We start from the raw sequence: 21,380 nt of genomic DNA on the forward strand, positions 1-21,380 counted from the left end.
CCTTCACTGGCCGTTACAGCAAAGCCCGCGCATTTCATAGCCAATAGATTTGTAACAACATATGCTTTCTTAACCAATCCAATTAAGGGTACATCACTTCTTAGCCTATAGTTTAAAGATCAGCATTTTGCGTCAGTGCTTAGGAACTGACAGGTTTTTAAGGCAGTCCTGGGTCTTGCAACATGGGTCTTGTGAGAGACATCCGGTTATCTGGTCTGACCCCCACCCTTCGAGTACCTGTATCTGAATTCCTTGGTCAGGGGCAGAAAAACCAGTTATTTTGCAGTGCAGGCTCCTATAAAGCGGATCTGAAAAAGCTTATCTAGACCCGTTCCTTGAAAAACAAGTTATTTTGCAATGCAGGTTCCTATTAAGCTAAGCTAAATTAATTCTGGTGGTAGTCCATTTTGGGCCTGTCCCTTACAATTGATGGGAATGTGAATAGCTAAAGTCATTATGAAAAGCTCTCTGGGACTAGTCAAAAAGCCAGAGGAATGAGTATGCAAGAGGGTAGGTTTGATCCAGGCAGCTCGTCTCCCAACCTGTGTCAAACAAACCTAAAAACTATAACTAAAAAATGAAAACAAAACAAAACCAAAAATATGAAAACAAGGGACTGGAGAGATAACACAGTGGGTAGGGCATTTGCCTTGCATGTGGTCAACCCAGGTTCGATTCCCAGCATCCAATATGGTCCACTGAGCACCTCCAGGAGTAACTCCTGAGTGCAGAGTCAGGAGTAACCCCTGTGCATCGCTGATGTGACCCCCCACCAAAAAAACCTAAATAAATAAAAACAAAGAGATAAAACTTTATGGAGTTTCCCAAAACAAACAACAACAAAAATCCCTAAAATAAAAGTCCAATGCAATCTAGTTATTCCCCTTCTGGATACTTACACAAATAATATAAAACCTACAATTCAGTGAAATAATATAAAAGAATTTCTGCTTTATTTACAATAACAATAGCCAAGAGTGGAAAACATTCTATGACAAGTGTCTAACTAAAGATGTGATATATATATCACATATATATTCAGACACTATATATATATATATAGTGTCTGAATGCAGTATTCAAGCAAAATTAAAGAGAGAAAAATAATGGTTTTTTTTTTGCAATGCAATGTATGGAACTAGCCTAGGTAGTATTACACTTAGAAATTACATCAGACTGAGAAAGATAGGCATTTTATTATATCACCCATGTGTGGTATATAATAAAGCTAAAACAACAGATGGGTAAATAAAACAAAAATAAACTTAGACTATAAGATTAGATTAGTGACTACTAGCAGGGAAAGAAGAAAAGGATGGTTAAAATCAGGAATAAGGGACCAATTGTATAATGTAGGACAGAATTGAACTTTAAGTTACGAACTTTTAGGATAATGTTATAATCTTATTTTTGATGATGCAGACAGACCAACACTGTCATTATACAATGTTTCTTCAAAAAAACAAAAATTAAATTAAGACAAATATTATAAATTTAAAATAAACATCAAGAAAACATTATGACTATGATTGTCCTTAAATTTAAAATAATGTACATATAAAGAGTAATTAAAAATTAAAATGAACAAAGACCCTCACCTCAAATATATGCTTAGTGAGGCAATTTTAGCATCTACAAAAGACCTTAAGTAACCATTATAATTTTTTCTTTCTTTGAACTAAGTAAAAATATATATAGGAAGTAGAATTTTTGGGTCATATGAAAGCTCAATTAATTTTTTTAAAAGAAGTTTTAATACTCTGTTCTAAAGCAACTGAACCAAATGACACTTCCATCACCAGAGGACTAGAATTCTTTTTTGCATCACATCCCTTTTAGTTCTGGTCATTTCTATCCTTTTAAAAGTGTGTGTGTGAATCTCACTGATCTAAGATGATAACTCATTGTCATTTTGATTTGCATTTTCCTATTGTTGAATGAAGAACACTTTAATTTTGTGCTACATATTTTTTTTATTTTTTAAGAAGTTTTATTGGATCACAGTGAAATACAGTTATAAACTTGCATGATTGTGTTTCAGTCAAGCAATGTTCAAGCACCCAGGCCTCTACCAATGCACATTTTCTACCATCATGCAGGACAAACACTTTTTAACATGCCTATTGGTGTTTGGCAAAATATCCATTCAATTATTCTTAACATATACCCTAAGAGCCTAGAAACATTAAATGGAAAAGATATCTGCTCTCCAATGTTCACTGCAGTCCCATTCACAATAGACATGATATGAAAAGAACCCATATTCAAAAACAAGTAAGTGGATAAAGAAACTGACATATAAGCAATAGAATACTATACAGTTAAAATAAATGATGAAGCCTGCAGTTCAGGGCTACATGTATAGAACTGGAGAGCATCATATCAAGTAAAGTGATTTGGAGAGAATGAGAGAGAGAGAGGGAGAGAGAGAGGGAGAGAGAGAGAGGGAGAGGAGAGAGAGAGAGAGAGAGAGAGAGAGAGAGAGAGAGAGAGAGAGAGAGAATTGATCTCTCAGGGACTGATCTCTCAGCTTTGTTGAACTTAAAGAATCATGGTAACGGAATTAAAAAATAGTGATTAGGCCTAAAAAGAACCAAATGTGTGAACAGTACTGGAGTAAGGATGTGAGAGGAAAGCCGAGAGAGAGAGAGAGAGAGAGAGAGAGAGAGAGAGAGAGAGAGAGGAAGGATGCTGACACAGGGTGTGAGGGTGATGAAGCAACATTGTACGCCTAAAATATAGCTCATAATAGCATCTTAACGAGGTGCAGAAGGAAAGTATTAAACAAAATAATAGAATAAGATAGCTCAAGCATCAAGAACACTTGCATTTCTGCTAGATATTCGCCTTGGTGAATGGGCCTGAAGCAGGGACATTATGAGGATTAAGAAAAGAGTCAAATAAAAAAGAAAAAGAATGGAGTCATAGGGACAAAAGCCTAGAGAACTGGGAGTCCTGACTGTCCTTTAAGCATTTATTGTTAGGATAAGTGTATAGAAAAAGGAGAATAACAACATTCTTGGTCAAAACCTGACATCCGAGGCTTTTACATACCAAAGGGTCTTAAGTCATGATAATCATCATCTTTATAAAGAGCTTTCCAACAGGATGGTTTTTGAGGAAGGAGGCAGAAAAAAAGACAACATTCCTGGGCTCTGGATTCAGCACTCTGGATTGAAAGGATGCACTTCCCTTCTGAGGACCTACCTTCCAACACCTAGCAAGCTCAAGATCCTGAGTTAGATGTCACCACTGTCTTCTCTGCAGCTCCAGAACACTGCACCCACGCTGCTGGGCTGGACACCGCAGTAATCACCTAAGTACAGCTGAGTGTGGCCCCCATGGGAAAATCTGTTCCTTTACCTTCACCAGCACCCAAGTGCCGAAGGCCTTGCACCACTATTCTGGTGTTATGTCTGGCCTCTTCCTCCCCTGCTAAGTAACCTCCTTCTGATTAAGCCCAAGGGTTTATGGATCTGTATCTTCAGGTAATATTTTTAATTTGAGTTTCAAAAGAAAAATCTCCTTATTTCTTTATTGAGCAGGAAAAGATTCATTTCTATTGATTGAATATTGGCTGAATATAAGATTAAATATAAGATTGAATATGAGTTCCAATTTTGTAGTGATAATAATTTCCCCCAGTTTTCCAATGTAGTTGCTGCACTAACCATGTTTTCTTTATGTTTGTTTTCATTTCTGTTTGGGGGCCACACCCAGCGATGCTGAGGGGTTACTCCTGACTCTACTTAGGAGTCAAACCTAGTCAGCAGCATGCAAGGTAAGCACAGTCCCAGTTGTTTTCTTGTCCAGCTCTCACCCTGATGGCTAGTAGTAGGAAGAGTATTATGTGGTGAATCATCATCAGGTACTATCTCTCCTTTAGCCGGTCAATAGAAAAGAGAGTTTTAAGGCCAGTTTTTATTGGGTGATTGATAATACCCTTCCAGAATCCCAGAACTTATACTTAGGAGGGGGACATTTCCAGGAAACTCACTGAAGTAAAGGAGTTTTGTATGCATATACAGTGAATTTTTCCGATGCCCTTCGAGTTCTTTATTAAAGGGAGAATATAAAATGTTTCAACCACTATGTTAACAATCTTCCTGGAAATTTTTAGCAGAATTTTCTTTATTTTGCTCCATAGTATTTTACTTTTCAAGCCTTTTGGAATTAATTATTTCCTTGTTTATTTATACCAAAAAAATATTGGCAAACGTTTCAGAAATTTTTCTATTTTGATTGGTGTTTTTGCTATTCTTTTTTTTTTAACCTAACTTTCTGTTCACTTTACTGCTGTTAAAAATCTCACATCTGTAGTTAGATGTCAACTTGATGTATATGGCTTTTATTCTTATCCTGTGATTTTCATCCATTGAAGACTGCTGGTTCAAGAGAGATTCTTATCTAATGCCATTGTTTGGTTCTATGACACTTTAGAAGATTAACAAAGAACACACACACAAACACACACACACACACACACACACACACACACACACACACTGTCACTTGGGTATCATAGTTGCTATACCACTTTCTTCCTCTGTTCATATCAATGTCTTTTTTTCTTTCAGGATTTGCCCTCATGCACACATGTACCCTGACAATGTTTCCTAGAACTCAGGGACAGGAAGACAACAGTGAGAGCTAAAAGTAGCATCCAAAGAGCAGAGCAATCCTTCTCAGCCATCATTGCGCATTAGTATCAAGCTGGTTAAATAGGTATTCCTTCTGTAGATATTTAATTTTGTTGCTCTGGAGTACATCCAGGTGGTTTGCATTTTAAATAGAGACCACAGGAAATTTTGATCCAAACTGATCACTTTGACAATTTGAAAATCATTGCGTTTGAGAGCTAGCTTCTAATCCATGAAACTTGAGGTGAGTATTAAAAACTCAGATAATACTGCTTTGATTTCAAACCCTTCCAGTTTTATGTTTTAGTGAAATTACACACTGAAAAGTTAAAACTCATCACATTAATTGTTTAATTGATTTTTTCCCTTCGCACATTACCACTGTTTGATCTAAATTTTATTTTAAACAAAGGATTTCATTTGATGGGAAAGGGCTTCTATGGGATTTGATTTTATTTCAATCTTTATACGATAAGAGGGGCAATAGATAGAGTGACTTATGCCTGGTAATGTTGCTATTACCATGGAATAATTAAAATCCTACAATATTCAAGTGTACTCTGGGATTTTCTGGAAGATGTTAATAACATCTGACAGTAAAGAAATTAATGTCATTCACATTAATAAATGTTTATTTGGGTTTCTTAAATTGTAATGACATCAGGGAAAAGGTGAATGTTTTATAAGATTTTACAAATATGTATGATCAGTTTCAATCCACAGACTAATGCATGAAACACAGAGTTAAAAATCATTACATGTCATCAACACTAAACAAGAAATTACTAATGCAAAACAGATCGCAGCACAACAAACAGTGCTCTCCAGAGACAGAGGGAGGCATTTAATCATCTTTCAAATTAACTGTTACCGTGAGAAAGCACAATTCCCATTCTCCTTTTTCAGCTCTAGTTAGGTAATAGAGAAAAGGAAACAGTATCTTACAGGCATCCTGAACTCTTTACAAAATTGCAGAAAGTAAACGTGACAAATTATCGAAGTTATTTATCTTTTTAAGAATAGCTGCTTTGAAGAAAAGTCAAGGGCCTAAAAGGTTTTATTTGATTAGATGGCAATGATTATGTGCATAAGATAAACACATTTATTAAATCATATGTGCCAATGGAGGCTGTGAATAGCTCCTATGCAAGTAGCGTGAGGCTGCTCTTATTAAAGGTAATGAGGTGTAGTCATTTGAAAATATGTCCTACTTCAAAATGTCTATAAAATGCAAACTAGACTAACTCTGCTGAGCTGTGTTAATAACTAGTAAAAAGTGTCTTATTCTGAAGTTCTTCAAAAACAAATTATTCAAAGTGTCTACCAGGTGTTATGGAATAAGGGAACAGAGGAAGTTCGATTTGGGTGTTTTTCAAGTCACCTTTAGGAGTACTCCAAAGCCTCTGAAAGTGGCTTATCAGTACACATTTGAATATTTTAATTATACACTTCAAAAAATACTTCAGAGTCATTTGACTAAAAGTGCAATTTGTGTATTACATTTTAGTACTTAAATCAAGTATGAAATAGCATTTTAAATTAAAATCCAATATACTTTGCATTCACTCTGTTCGAGAAAATTGAAGCTAATTATAACTCTCAAATTAAACAAGAGTAGGGGAGCTAACAATGCAATTTTTAGACTATCATACATTATTAGACGTGAAAATAGCTACACACTTATACTCAGGAAAAAACTGCCAAATATGCAAAAGAAAGGTGTTACAGGAAAATAATGGTGGTTTAATAAGAAAGCAGACTTGAACGTTTTGAAGAATGATCTTCCCAGGAATATAGGTGTATACTCACAGTCTAATTACCGTCTTTTAAAGGCACTTCTTCTCTGAATACCTGAGAAAATAAGGTTTGATTTCCCATGTGGCTCGTCAGCCCATGGCTCAAAGTGCATCTCTGGCATTAAAATCAGCACTCCAGGATCCACTGTTAGCCAATACCTGGTTAGTGTGGGAGAGCTGTCTACATCTGAAATCGCCATTCTTTCATAACCTTAGCCTTACCAGTGAAATGAGGCAAAAATCCTTTGCTTTCTTTGATTGACTGATTTTATCTAATCTCACTATTGAAGTATCATTGTAACATACTTTGTAGGTATTATGGTTTGTCTACAGCATTAGATAATGCAAATTATTTTCCAAAAGTACTTATAAACTTATACTTGATAGATACCATGCAAGATTTTTGCCTTTCTTTGCTAACACTTAATACTATCAATAGTTCAGGGTGGGTTTGGAACATGGAGCAGTAGTGTAGTAGGTAAGGCATTTGAGTCATTCAGTCAACCTGGGTTCAATTCTTGACAGCCATTAGTACTGCCCAGTTAGGCCCCCAAACAAAAACAAGACAAAATTAAAAATACCCACATATCATTTTTGTGTTAATGTATATTTTTCTGTTATTAATAAAAATTCTTAGTATTATGGTGAAAAGTTTGTTTCAAATTATTTGAATTATATCATTGTGTGTTTTTCATTAGGACTGCTTTTTTTGGCTATAGAATTTTTTTCTGTGTGAATAAATATTGCTTATCTACAAATGTATCTTAGTTGTTTGTTTTCCTGTTTCTTTTAGTAACAGTATTCAATGATAATTTATATGGAAGAAATTGTACATATTTAATGTATCCAACTAATTTGGGAAATAGATGCATCTTGGAAGCATCATCATATTTAAGTAATGGACATAGCCCCAAATAATCTCCTTGTCATCTTTGTTTTCTTGTTTGTCTGTGTGATATGAATACACAAGAGTTGTAAATAAACTTTAAAAAATGAGAGAAATTGTTCCATTTGTGATTTCTTGGATTAGCCTAATGACATCATTTTAAGCAAAATAATTTTACCACAGAAAGACGAGTAAATTATTTTCTATTCTTGGGGGTGCACACCCAGCAGTGCACAGGGTTGCTCCTGATTCTGTTCTCAGAGATCACTCCTGGGGTGGCAGGTCAGGGAACTATATGAGGTACCAATAATCTAACCAGACTGGCTTTCTGGATACATCATAAGACACTTCCTACCCATTTTCCATAATTACCACATCATGTTTGATGGAGTTCAGACAGAAGGCAACAAATCATAGACAGAAATATATATATGTATGTATGTGTATATATATATGTATGTATATATATGTTACTCTCAGTAGCTTGCCAGGCTCTTGAGAGGCATACATATGCCTGCAAGCTACCAAGAGTATCCGGCCCACAGGGGCAGAGCCTGGCAAGCTCCCTGTGGCGTATTCGATATGCCAAAACCAGTAAGTATAACAGGTCTCACTCCCCTGACCCTGAAAGAGCCTCCAGTTGTTAGAAAATACAAGTTAAGGAGAGGCTGCTAAAATCTCAAGGCTGGGACGAATGGAGATATTACTGGTGCCTACTCGAGGAAATTGAGGAACAACGGGATGACAGTGACACAGTGATACAGTGATGATCATAAATGAAAGCAGAGAATTTAGGACAGATACCATAGAAATAAAAAGGTTCATAAGTGATTACTGTAAATAATCTTATGTTGCTAATAGAAAAACATAGAGAAATGAATAAATTCTTAGGATCTTAAAACTCCCTATATTGAATATGGAGGAAATCAAAAGCCTGCACAGACAAATTAAAAACAAGGAAACTGAAACAATAATCAAAAATCTTTCTCAAACCAAAAGCCCAGATCCAGATCACTTAACTTGTCAGTTTCACCAAATTTTCAAAGATTTTTTATTACATAACCTTCTCATCATCTTTCAAAAAATTTAAGAGAAGAAAATTAATATATATGTATATATATGAATATATTTGGGGGCTTGTTCTTCAAATCCACATTCTCGCTTGAATAGCTATCTCGCGGATCTCTCTATTTCTTCGCTTACCTTTTTCCACTCTGGAGCAGCCTGTTTTCTCTCTTCAACACACGCCTCTCCCACTCTCTCCCTCATACTTGCTAAATACATTTCAATAAAAACTCTCTTTACCAAAAAAGATTAAATAATAGATATATATTATGAAGTGAGCATTACCCTGATACTAAAATCAGACAGAAACACCATAAAAAACAAAATTGCAGACCAATATTCCTGATGATTATAGATTCAACTCTTCTCAGAAAAATTTTATCAAATTAAAGTTTAAAAACACATTAAAATTAATATAAATCTCGTGGCAGGTTTGGTGTTGCAACATTGTTTCCCTAAAACAATTCTATCTTGAATAGCTTTTAAATCATTGTATTATTAAAAAATAAATGAATAGGGACTGGAGCGATAGCACAGCGGGTAGGTCGTTTGCCTTGCACGCAGCCCATCCGGGTTCGATTCCCAGTATCCCATATGGTCCCCCGAGCACTACCAGGAGCAATTCGTGAGTGCATGAGCCAGGAGTAACCCCTGTGCATCGCCAGGTGTGACTCAAAAAGCAAAAATACAAAAACAAAACAAAAAAATAAATGAATAAAAATTAATAAAATGAACATAAATCAGGATTAAGTGTACATCTGCATGTTAGTTTTCTTCCACTTTCCAGATATTCAAAGGTGATTTGCTACAACTAATTTAATATTCGATAGCAACAGCAAGCAAGTCAGAATTGTATGATCAATAGAAACAGAGCAAGTTTTGACATGATGAAAGAACTCATGATACACACTGCCAATTAAACAGGGACAAAAGGAACAGGATGGCCCTTCAATATAGTAAGGGCAATAAAAAGCTAAAAGCTTTTTTTTTAAGGTCAGACAAACGGCAATCATGTTCCTTTACTACATTAAGCCATAAACTTTGAAAATGCTTGCTTACTTTTCCTCAAACACTCTAATTTGTTTACAGATGCATCTTCAAAGTACCTCTGTCCTCTTGCCAGATCATGAAAATTAATGTTACGTTTTTGAGGTTCTACATCTTTTTGAGATCCATATTCTGGAACATTTTTGTCTATGTTTTCCTCCACTGATTTTATGAATTCTGATCTAAACTCAAGGTCTGTAATCCACTTTGAATTAACTTTTATGCATGGATTTATCTATCATCTTTTAAAAGTTGCTGTCTAGATTTCCTTATGATGTTTGTTGATGAGCTGTTTCTTGATTCACTTCATGGAACTGGCTCCTGTGTCCTACCTTAAAAATCCAAAAGTCTGCAGATGAAGCTCTGGACTATGAATTCTCTTCCATTGGTCTGAGTCTCTCTCCAAGTACCTCAATATTTTTATTTCTATAACTTTATAGAAGAAATTATAGTCAGAAAATGAGATCCCACCTATTTTTCTTTTTCTTTCCTTTTTCCCCTAGTGACCTTGGCTATTCAGAGATTTTACCTACTTTTTGATTAATGTGTCCACTTCTGTAACAGCACTGCTCTGTTTTATTAACTGTAAGATGCTAAGAATTTATTTGAGATCTTCTTTTTCAGAACATTATCTTTAATTTCAAACATTAAATTACTTCAGGAGGTTACAGAAAGATAACATAGTGGATAATGATGGTTTCTTAAATATATATTTTAACAACACACCCAATATCAGAGTATCAGCTCCAGTTCACCGATGCCTCATTGGCCTTTTCCATTCACCCACTCCCCAGGGAAGCTCTATTCTCTAGAACCCTCCACTTTTGTTACATCCAGCCAGTTGTTGCTCCCTAGACATAAGAGAGATCATTCTCTATGTGTATCTTCTCCTGGACTGACTGCCCTCAACTCCATCCACATAGCTATAAATTGAGTGCTTTCATCTTTTCCTTTAGCTGAACTGTATTCTATTTTGCATATTTACCATAGTGTCTTTATCAAGTCACCTGTTCTTGGACACTTAAGTTGTTTGCATATTTTGGCTATTGTGAATAATACCATAAGAAACATAAGGACACAACTGCATGTTCAAAGTCACATGTTGGTCCTTTAGGGTATAAACTCAGGAAATAAAATTACTGAATCAAAGCGAAATGCAGTTTTTATTTTTTGGAGAAGTGTCCACATAGTTTTCCAAAGAAGTTTATTTCAATCTTTTCTTTTTCTGGTCTGCTTCCTTATATTCTGGGTCAAATAATATTTAATTCATTTCTGTAACACACGAGCTAATTGATATTGAGTAATGTCTCACAGAACATGTGTTTGACTATTTCTTAAGCATGGAATGTTTAGTCTCTAGCTTTCTACATTTTGTCTTGTCATTCAGTTGTCACCTAATATATAATTTCTTCAAGGAAAGCCCCTTATTCTCTGATCAAAAGTTGTTCATCTGTCACTATCGCTCTCATCACACTGCTGTATTTCTTTCAAATATTTTGTATCTGGCTATAATCAATGTATTTTTTGATTTATTTATACATTTATATACTGTAACTCTAATGCCCTCATTCTCAAAAAGATGAGAAGCACCACGTAGCACTTGGTCTGTCCTATTGAATATGTCACTCCAAGTACCCAGTAAGCTGCTTGGAACATAAATATACTCGATATTTGATCAACATGGAAACAAATTTTAGGTTTTATAAAATTTATTATTTATAACACCGTTTCATGAATACTATAACGGTGATGATATTATAAATTCTAGGATTATGAGCCTGGGCACTCTGTGATTATGCTCCTACAAAATCATTTTTGTTGTCTAGGTCAGTTTTTAAAAGAATTGTTTCTTTATAATTTTAAATTAAAATGTTTTCTGTTATTTGAGAGAAGGGGTGGTTTTTAGTCACAGTTAGAGGTGCTCAGGACTTACCCCTGGTTCTTCTCAGAGCTCACTCCTGGCAAAACACAGGGTTCCATAGGAGGTGTAGGGGATCAGTGCCAGTGAGTTATTTCCTAGAGTAAATGAAGCATTTGTAAATTAGCTAGCACAGCTCCTGCCATGAGTTTTCAAAGATAGAAATCAGAAAGAAAATTGAAAATTGGATCGCACAGTAGAGTTGAAGTCACGACATACACAAATATCAGATACCAAAATAAACGGAAATACTTTCCTTTAAATGTGATTGAATTAATTTGATATTTTCCTACATGTCAATGTATTAGCATAAGCAAAATTGTCCTGCATATATAAATACTATTTTTCTTTTCTCCAAAACTTCTCTACAGTTGTCAGAAGACAGATTAATTAACCTTAAAAACATTTCCTCAGAAATTCTTCAAAATACTCGTTATTTTGGAAGCATTTAATTTTCTTCAGGGGCTAAAATCACTTTCCCTAAAGCAAAATCATTCTGACATTATCAATTATCATACTGTGGTTAAGGAACAACTATAAAGTAATTCACAGAATATATCTCATTGCATTTCAGGAGCTTTTAGAATTAAGTGGGGGGAAACGTTTCATATTTCACTTTCGGCCATATTTTCTAAACAGTGAAACATTCACACATATACAAAAATATTTTAATGGTGCCAAAGAACCAAAATTTAAATGACTAAAAATAACATCCAGAAAAGCATTGGGCATATTTTTAATCAAAACTTTTAGACATATTTATATAATAAAATTAAAGTGCATTTAAAACCTAAGATATTGCATTGTAGAATGCTGTTTTCATCTGTGAAGTGTTAGAATTTGGTTATCTTCTATTATTTTGTTAGGGTAAAATGTCAAGCATAAATTATTGATTGATTCATATCTTCCTTCTGTCACTAATTCTTAGGATTTAAGAGTAAAAATTTCTTCTCAACATTGTTAATAAATTTATATATCCCCCCAATATTTTTTCTGAAAGTTATTTTTTTATTATATCTTGGGTTTTACTATTAAAGACCAGTCTTTGGGCTGGCACAATAGCACAGCAGGCAGAGTGCTTTCCTTGCACAGTGCTATCCAGGGTCTAAGGTTTGATCTCTGGCTTCACATGTGGATGCATCTCAAGCCCACCAGGAGTGATTGCTGAGAGCAGAGTCAGGAGTAAACCTGAGCACCACTGAGTGTGGCCCCAAATAAAAATAAAATAAAAGGCACATCTTGGGTCTGAGTGATAGTACAACGGGAAGGGCGTTTTCTTTGTATGTGACTGACCTCGGTTCCATCCCTGGCACCCAATATGGTCCCCCAAGCACCGCCAGGAGTAATTTTTGAGTGCAGAGCCAGGAGTAACCCCTAAGCCATGCTGTGCGTGACCCAAAAGGCAGAAAACAAAAGAGAAAAAGGCATATATTCTCTTTTTTTGTTTGTTTCTTTTTTTTCAGCAGATGGGGGTGTTTGAGTCACATCAGACAGTGCTCAGGGCTTGTTCCTATCTCTGTTCTCAGGGCTCAGCCCTGGTGTTCCTCCAGGAAATGGAGTGCTAGGGATTAAACCAGTATCAGCCTTGTTTGAAGCTAGCACCTGAACCTCTCTCTCTCTCTCTCTCTCTCTCTCTCTCTCTCTCTCTCTCTCGTCCTAATTCAAACCCATTTTTGTTAGTTGCTTTGTAAAATAATGTTTCACTCAGTCAGAACTTCAAGTATACCTTCTCTTTTTCTGCTCACCTTTATTTACTACTAAGAAAATCTTCAGATACTGAAAAACAGTGAAATCTAATATAAAAGATTCATATTTTCTTCTAGTTTAAACTCCCCGTACCACACTCCCATTATTCCATTCAGATTTAGTGTTATCTTGCAGTGAGGAGAAGAGCAGCAGGATAGAATTATCATAATTATTCCATTTTCACTTTTACTTTTTCTCATTTATTTTTGATATTGTTACTGAGAATTCGTGAAAGATAGTGGAAGAAATTTCACACATTTTAAATTTAAGAGTCTTTAAAGAATCAAGCAATTATACTATGCAATGTGTTTTATAAATTAATAAGCATGTTATTATTTAGTTGAAAAATGAAGGGCTAAATTAAAAAGAATTAGAAAAGCCATAAATAATTCTTTAAAATTCTCTAGTCATTTGTTCTATGTTTCCTCATTTGTATATCATCTTCCATGCTTGTTTCTTATAATATAAATTTCATCAATAAACATAACTTTCTAGTTTCTCTTTGCTTTAATAATATTTGGCAACAGAAAAGCAAATCTATTTAATTCAAATTACACACATAAAATCATACCACTCTCCTGCTAATTATCCCATTGCTGTCATATAAGTAAATAAACAAACATTCATGGCCATGCATAATCTAATAAAGCATTACATTTTATTTCTTACAACTTCCATAGATTACACATAATTTCCAACATTTCTAAAGTGCTTATATAAAATTCCTTTCCTGACTCACACAATATAATTGAATCATAGTAAGTGTACTAGGGTTAGCTTCAATAAACAAATTAAAAATAAACACATTATATGACTTGTCAATCCATGTATATATGATAGGACTTGTATTAATATTTTCTGATCCATGACTAGCAACTTTTCTGGTGTGTTGTGATTGTATTTTTTAAACTAAGCAAACTAAATGTATTTTTTAACATATGACTGTATTATTTGTCAAAACAAATAGTATGTGCAGAAATAGTGCTAGTTAAGGCCCCAGAGATACTTTTGTATCTGCTTATGATATTTCTCTTGACAATATTTATAGAAGACACTAAAGACTAAAGAAAAAAACTCTTAGAAACAACCAGTATAGCAAGTAGCAGATTACAAAAACATTAAAAATTTAAAAAAATTAATTCTAATTTAAAATACTAAAAATTAGTAAAAAAAAATGTAGGAACAAAAACCAAATAAAATTAACTGTATACCTATACGCAAAACGAACTACAACAGAGAAACATAAAATAAATAACTCCATTTAAAACAGTGTTCCCAATTGTCAGATACTTAGAAGCCAATTTTGCAATGAATATAAAAGACTTATATACAAAAAACTTAAGTTCAGACTTCAAAGAAATAGAAGAGGACACCATAATTTTTAAAATCTAATTGTTATTAATTGTACAGCTTAAGTGAATTTGTTTGATGCTGAACGCATACTTTCTTCATGCATGTGGGACTAAAACTTTCATTCACGTTGAACAGAACTTTTCTTTATTAATATACCTCATAAAAACCTTTGTTGCTAAATATTTTGTTTGTCTTATTTTGGGACCACTCGCAGACATGTTCAGGATTCTGGGCTCAAGGATCTTTCTTAGAGTGCTCGGGGGATCAGCAGGAGTACCAGGAACTGTTGCGAAATCTAATAGATTTTCTTAAGAGACAACTTTTATCACTGATTATCACAAGCCATATTATTTGGAAATTTGTATTGTGTGACTCCAGTATGTAATTATTCTTTGTAGAGAATGCCTTCTTTACTTAGAACTTCGCTCCACGAATCTCCTTTCTTTGCTGAATTTACTTTATTTTCTTGGGAAATGGGGACAACTAAATCATGCTGTGGGAATAATCATAGACAGAGTAGTGTCAGTCTTTTTCAGAATTTGAGGTGGTCTTGGAAATCCTAAATCAGATCTGTTTACTGAAATCTAGACTAGTGTGATATAAACAGTACATTATCAATAAAAGTTGAGACTATGATAAATTATGCATTCCTGCTAACATAAATCCTAAACATGGATTTAGGACAAAACCTTAGAACATGTAGGACACTTTTGCTACCAAAAAGACACAATATTCTTTAATGCATCTTTCCATAAATTATTAAGAGCAACCCAAAATGTATGATGAGTAGAAATAAATCATTACTCAAGAAATAATCTCATTGACTCTATCAAGAAATAATCTCATTGACTCTATCAGTTGTTTTGGTTATTTCCTTTTTTCTGCTTAAAATTGATATGAGGTATGAATTTTGGAAAGTTATAATAGAATACTTCTAATAAAAATATAATTTAAAGTGGAGGTAAAGCTGAGCCTTATTTCTATTCCAGGTAATTAGCCCAAAGCAAATGGGTGAGATAAATAAATAACAAGATGAATCACCTTATACATATAGATTAAAAATTCTTATTTTTCACCAAAAAGCACAAATTCAGAGATGTCACATTGCAACACTGTCAGTGTTCCAAGTCTGAAGCTCTCCCAGTTTCTATAATTAAGTCGTGCTAAATTTATACTTAATTTTATTTTTCTTTTTTTTTTATAATTTATTTATTTATTGGTTCACTGTGGGAAAAGTTACAGAGCTTTCGGGTTTAGGTCTCAGTCATGTAGATACCAAACATATTTCCCTTTATCAATACTCATTTTTAACCCCGAACCCCAATAGACCCCCACCTCCCACACCCTCCCAATTCTTGTGAGGCAGATGAGTTCTAGTTAATACTCTATCTACTTTGACTAGATAGATTATTTCGATAGAAGATGCACAATTATTGTTTAGAGTTTACGACCCACCCCCCACAATCAGACATGCTGAAACAGCGTTGTGAAATGATTTGCTTTCTACAACTTGATTTAAGAATAAAATGAATTTTATTTCTGCTATTTTACTTATGAATTTAAAATGAATTTGAATTTCTGCTATTTTACTTATTGACCCTGGAAGAATTTCTATTAAAAGTTAGCTAGTTAAGAGATTGGCGGGCTGGTCAACGCCCTTTCCCCTCCGGGCAGGCTTGGTGGCGCGCGGTTTAACACAAGTCCATTTGCTTTTCTGCTCCAAGCGGCTGGTTCTCTGTGCTAAGTCCTTGTGCCTCCGGGGCCGTGGCCGTGCCGGAGAGCCGCTCGTGGGGGGCAGCCGGCGACCTCGGTGGGGCGTGGGGGACGGCCCACAAAGCCCCCCTTCCCATGAGGTCCCTGCCGCTCCCGCCAGCCAGGCTCAAACCTGCTTTCCACAAGGCTCCCGTGCGGCCGCCATCTTTCTTTCCAGAGAGGAGCCTTAATTTTATTTTTCATCTTGAACACTTTTAAGTGAAGTACACATTCTTAATCTTTAATGTTGTGCTTTGCAGATAGTAAATAGTTAAATAAGAAAGCTTAATATTGTACTCTGAAAGATAAGGTCTTTTGACAATCTTCCATCATTTTCCCCCTAAGATTGGTTTTGAGATTGAAATGACCCATTTTTAACATTTATCTGATCAATTTTATCTAGATATATTTATAAAATACTGCACTGACTGGTGATATATATATATATATATGGCATTCTATGTAAAGAATTCACCAATATAGACCAGACCTTTTCTCACTTGTTTTAATTTTCTGTTTCCCCCAGTGAGCTGTAAACACTCAACACCAGACTATCCTATTATGTCCTTACTCCATCCTTATGTCCTAACAAAATGTTGACATATTGTAGATGCAGCCAAATGCAGCTTCTGAGAAACTCTATCCTGAAAGTAAACTCTCAGCTTCCAATGCCTAATAATGAAAAAAGTAATTAAAAACAGTAAACACTGAGATCTATTTATTCACACTCACTACAATGTGTCTTTACCCCAAAATAAAAATGTATAAAAATGATGATAAATTAGAAACACTTGCAAGCCTACCCTACAAAATGCTCCAGTTCAGTACTAAGACTTCAATGGGATGTTGTGCAGTTTCCCGTCTTCACAATGCCCTCTCATGTCAAAGTACTGTAGTTTAATTGAAAAGACAAGCTTTTCTGATCTCACCTTATTCCCATTTGAAAGACAGCATGTCATCTCAAATCTCATTAGCAAATGCAAATTAGTAGTTAAAAAGAAAAACTAATTTTTTAGCTTTTGGACTTTTGTCTTATGGTGGGATGATTAGAAAGTAGTATTTTCTTTAAACCTGCATATTTATTTGAATGACTCCAACTTTTCCTTGGTGACGTTTCTCTTTTTGAATTTCTTATAATGAGGGTCTAAGATACCAGGAACTTCTTGTAGATCCTCTGTGATATTTATTCAGTTTCTATTCAAATATATCAATACCATGTAAATGGTAAATGGTAGCTACCCGTAACGTATTCAATATGCCAAATACAGTAACAACAAGTCTCACAATGAAGACGTTACTGGGCCCGCTCGAGCAAATCGATGAACAATGGGAGGACAGTGACAGTGACAGTGATGGAAATGGGAAGAGTAAATATACAATTGCTCCAATGAAATATAATGCATCATTTTATAAAGGAAGAAATATTTATGAAAGTATAGTCTGAGATGCAGTTTGCTGTAACTTGGAAGAAGCTGGATGCTGCCCTATGAGGTGAAGGACAAATATTGGAGAGATTACATATCTGTGGTAGATAAATTAGCAAGTGAAGTTAATGAAAGTGGTCTGAGGTGAATACCTATATTACGTTTGACCATAGATTATAGAAATGAGGACTATAGACTAAAGAAATCAGTGAGGAGAGAGGGAGGGATATAAAAAGAGGTAGTTGGAGGGTCAAGAGGTAAGAGGGTCAGGGACCTTGGACATATAGTTCCTATAGAGTTGTGGTACGTGGATATATTTAAACCAAATTGCCTACCAAACTGCAAGCATACGACCGGCACTATCATAAACAGATTACACAATGTGTTTTCTAAAGAGACAGTGGGAAGGGGCTGGGAAAGATACTGGGAACAGTGGTTCAGGAAAGCTGAAATTGGGTGAAATTAGGTTTAGAACATTATATTCCTGAAACCATTATGAACAGCATAGTGTATCAGTGTCTTAATAGAAAAGATTAAAGAATAATATGTGTTCAACATTTGTATAACGTCATCCATCTTTGTACTTTTTTTTGTTTGTTTCTTGTGATAGTACAAATCAAATTTCAAGTTGATACACTGTTCAAGTTTAGACAGAACATGATACATTTCAATATGTATTTTGCCTGTTTTATATTTTTATTTATTTGTGAGGTTTGGGCCATACCCATAGGTTTTCAGGGCTACTGGTTCTGTGCTCAGGTAGCATTCCTGGTCGTCACATGAGGCGCCAGAGACTGAACTTGGATTGGATATGTGAAAGGCAAGTGCCCAACTCACTGTACCACCAGCCTTGCTTGGATTTTTTTATATTAAAATATCAAGAATATACTGATAGTAAACTATTGATGGGCATAATATCTTGCCATCCAACGTAATACTAATATTTGTCTTTTTTTGGTCATTTTGACATTGCTCATTACTTAGTCCTCTATGCTAAGTAATATGGTGAAATTTTGCTAGATAGTATTTTCATCTCCCAGAAACATATCTCATAGACATGGTCAAAATTTGTCCAAAGCAAATTTAATTGAGTCTAAGTGGTTTGATCCTCAGTCTAAGGTCCCCTGAACACAAGTAGGATTCCTATCTTACATAGAGAGTCAGAAACAAGCCCTGAACACCACTAAGTTGGCCCCAATAACAAAATTAAATGTTGAAGCATTTGTTTTTAATGGACAGTGACGATTTCTTTGTTTTGTTTTATTCAAACTATAATGACAATATAGCACTAGTACTAGGACTCTCCTCCCATTGTTCGTCAATTTGCTTGAGCAGGGGCCAGTAACATCTCCATTGTGAGACTTGTTACTGTGTTTGACATGTTGAATACATCATGGGTAGCTTGCCATGTGCGAGCGAGATACTCTCGGTAGCTTCTCGGGCTCTCTGAGAGGTGTGGAGAAATTGAACCCGGCTCTGCCAGGCCGGCCGTATGAAAGGCAAACGCCCTACTGCTGTGCTATTGCTCCAGCCCTATTTTCATAAAAATCACTTTAAATTTAAAAAATCACCTTGAAAGTAGTAGGGGTAAAAGTATTACTTTATAAGAAGTAGCAATTAGATTGGCTTTAACTTTTTCTAATATGAAGATAATATGAGGATGTGGGGCTGGAGTGATAGCACAGCGGTAGGGCGTTTGCCTTGCACGCAGCCTACATGGCCGACCCGAGTTCAATTCCTCCACCCCTCTCAGAGAGCCCGGCAAGCTACCGAGAGTATCTCGCCCGCACGGCAGAGCCTGGCAAGCTCCCCGTGACGTATTCGATATGCCAAACACAGTAACAACAAAGTCTCCAATGGAGACGTTACTGGGCCCGCTCGAGCAAATCGATGATCAACGGGAGGGCCTTTACCTTTACCTCTACCTTTATGAGCATGTGAAGATAATGGAATGCTATGCTGAATAAAATACATGTCAATCTAAATTTAAATAAATGTAAAATAGATATTTTTATGTGGTCAAAAACTTAAGAAATATGTCACCAAATAGCCAAAAAAATATTAAATCTTTTTAAATATACAGTTGAGTAATCTATATTGGTCACTTGATCACTTGACACTTGACATCCCACTATACATCCATTTGCTCTAGTGGGCGCCACTAATGTCTCCATTCATCCCTGTCACGCGCCAGTGTAGCACAATGGTGTCTGCTCGTTCTGGGAACACGAACAGCCTCAAACTGATCGTTCAGGGTCTTGACGAAGAAGTCTGGCCCTCTCATAGGTGGGTGGCCATACAATCTTTTAATGTCCTGTGGATTCCAGTCGGTAATGGCTCTAGTCCAGCGGTCGCCTCCAAATTTCATTACATGTCCAGCCTATCTGATTTTTGACGCCTTGGCAAATATATATTATATATATATATATATATATATATATATATATTCACCATAATGAGTGAAATCATTGGTATTTAAGATTATCAATAGAAGTGGAGTGAAACAAATGGTTCCTATTGGATTACTGTGAACAGATACTGGGGCTTTGGTGATGGGCATGGTGTGGTCACACTGTACCCCTAAAACATATAAGCATTTATAATATTCAAATTCAGTGTTAGCTTGGCACTAGGGATGTGGGTCAGGAGTACAACATTAGCTTTTTATGGTTGAGGCTCTGCGTTTGATGCCTTGGACTAAATAGATAAATAAGCAATGTAACCCACCACTCCTCTAATTTTGTATTCAAGTCATATTCAATTTAGTATCAGTTAGTGAAGGAATGAATTCAGTACACTCTGCTTTAAAAGAAAAGGAAAAAAAATCAAAATCATAAACTATTCTTCTTTCTTTTTTTCTTTTTTTTAAAATTTTTATTAGTGAGACACCATGAGGTACAGTTGTAGACTTACAAATATTTGTGCTTGGGTTTCAATTATACAATGATCAAATACCCATACCTCCACCAGTGCCCATTTCCCACCACCACGGATCCCAGTATCCCTCCCACCCCCCATCTCCCCATCCCACTCTGCCTCTGTGGCAGGGCATTCACTTTTGTTCTCTCTGTCCATGGCTTGGAGGTCAGCCACACATGCTTTCTCTTTTATATAATGTAAGAGCTATTTATTCAGCCATTGATTGAATTGGGTATGAACTCCACATTACTTTTTTCATTCAGAATGTTAATTTTATTTTCTTATTATTTTCCCCTTTTTTGATTCACCATGAGATACATTACAAAAATTTCGTGTTTGATCTTCAGTCATACAATCATCAGACACCCATCTCTTCACCAGTGCACATTTTCCACCACCAAAATCTCCAGTATCACCCCCAATTCCAACCCTTTCCCTGCCTGTGTGACAATTTGCCCCATACTCTCTCTCTACTTTGGTTACATTCGATATTTAAACACTAGTCCCACCACCACTCAAACCTGCCAAAAAGGCAATGCTAGATGATTTGTTTTGTATTGCTTGTTATGGATAGAATATAATGTCCAGGAAATTCTGTGCCATTGTCTTCCAGGAGCTTTAGTTTATACTCTCTGAGTCTTGGCCGTTGAGGAGATTACATAGTGCTGAGGGCAGTTGTGGGTGTGACTGCCAAGCAACTGGAAAAATGGGACTCTGGGGGGAGGAGACCCAGTCCCAATCCAAGCAGGCCTAGAGAACTCAGTCATGAGTTCCTGCCTACCTTCGTGCTACAAGTCCTAACTGCATCTTTTGATCTCTTTCTAGATTTATGCT

Source organism: Sorex fumeus, unplaced genomic scaffold, assembly GCF_029834395.1.
Source record: "Sorex fumeus unplaced genomic scaffold, SorFum_2.1 ptg000003l, whole genome shotgun sequence".
NCBI lineage: Eukaryota > Metazoa > Chordata > Mammalia > Eulipotyphla > Soricidae > Sorex > Sorex fumeus.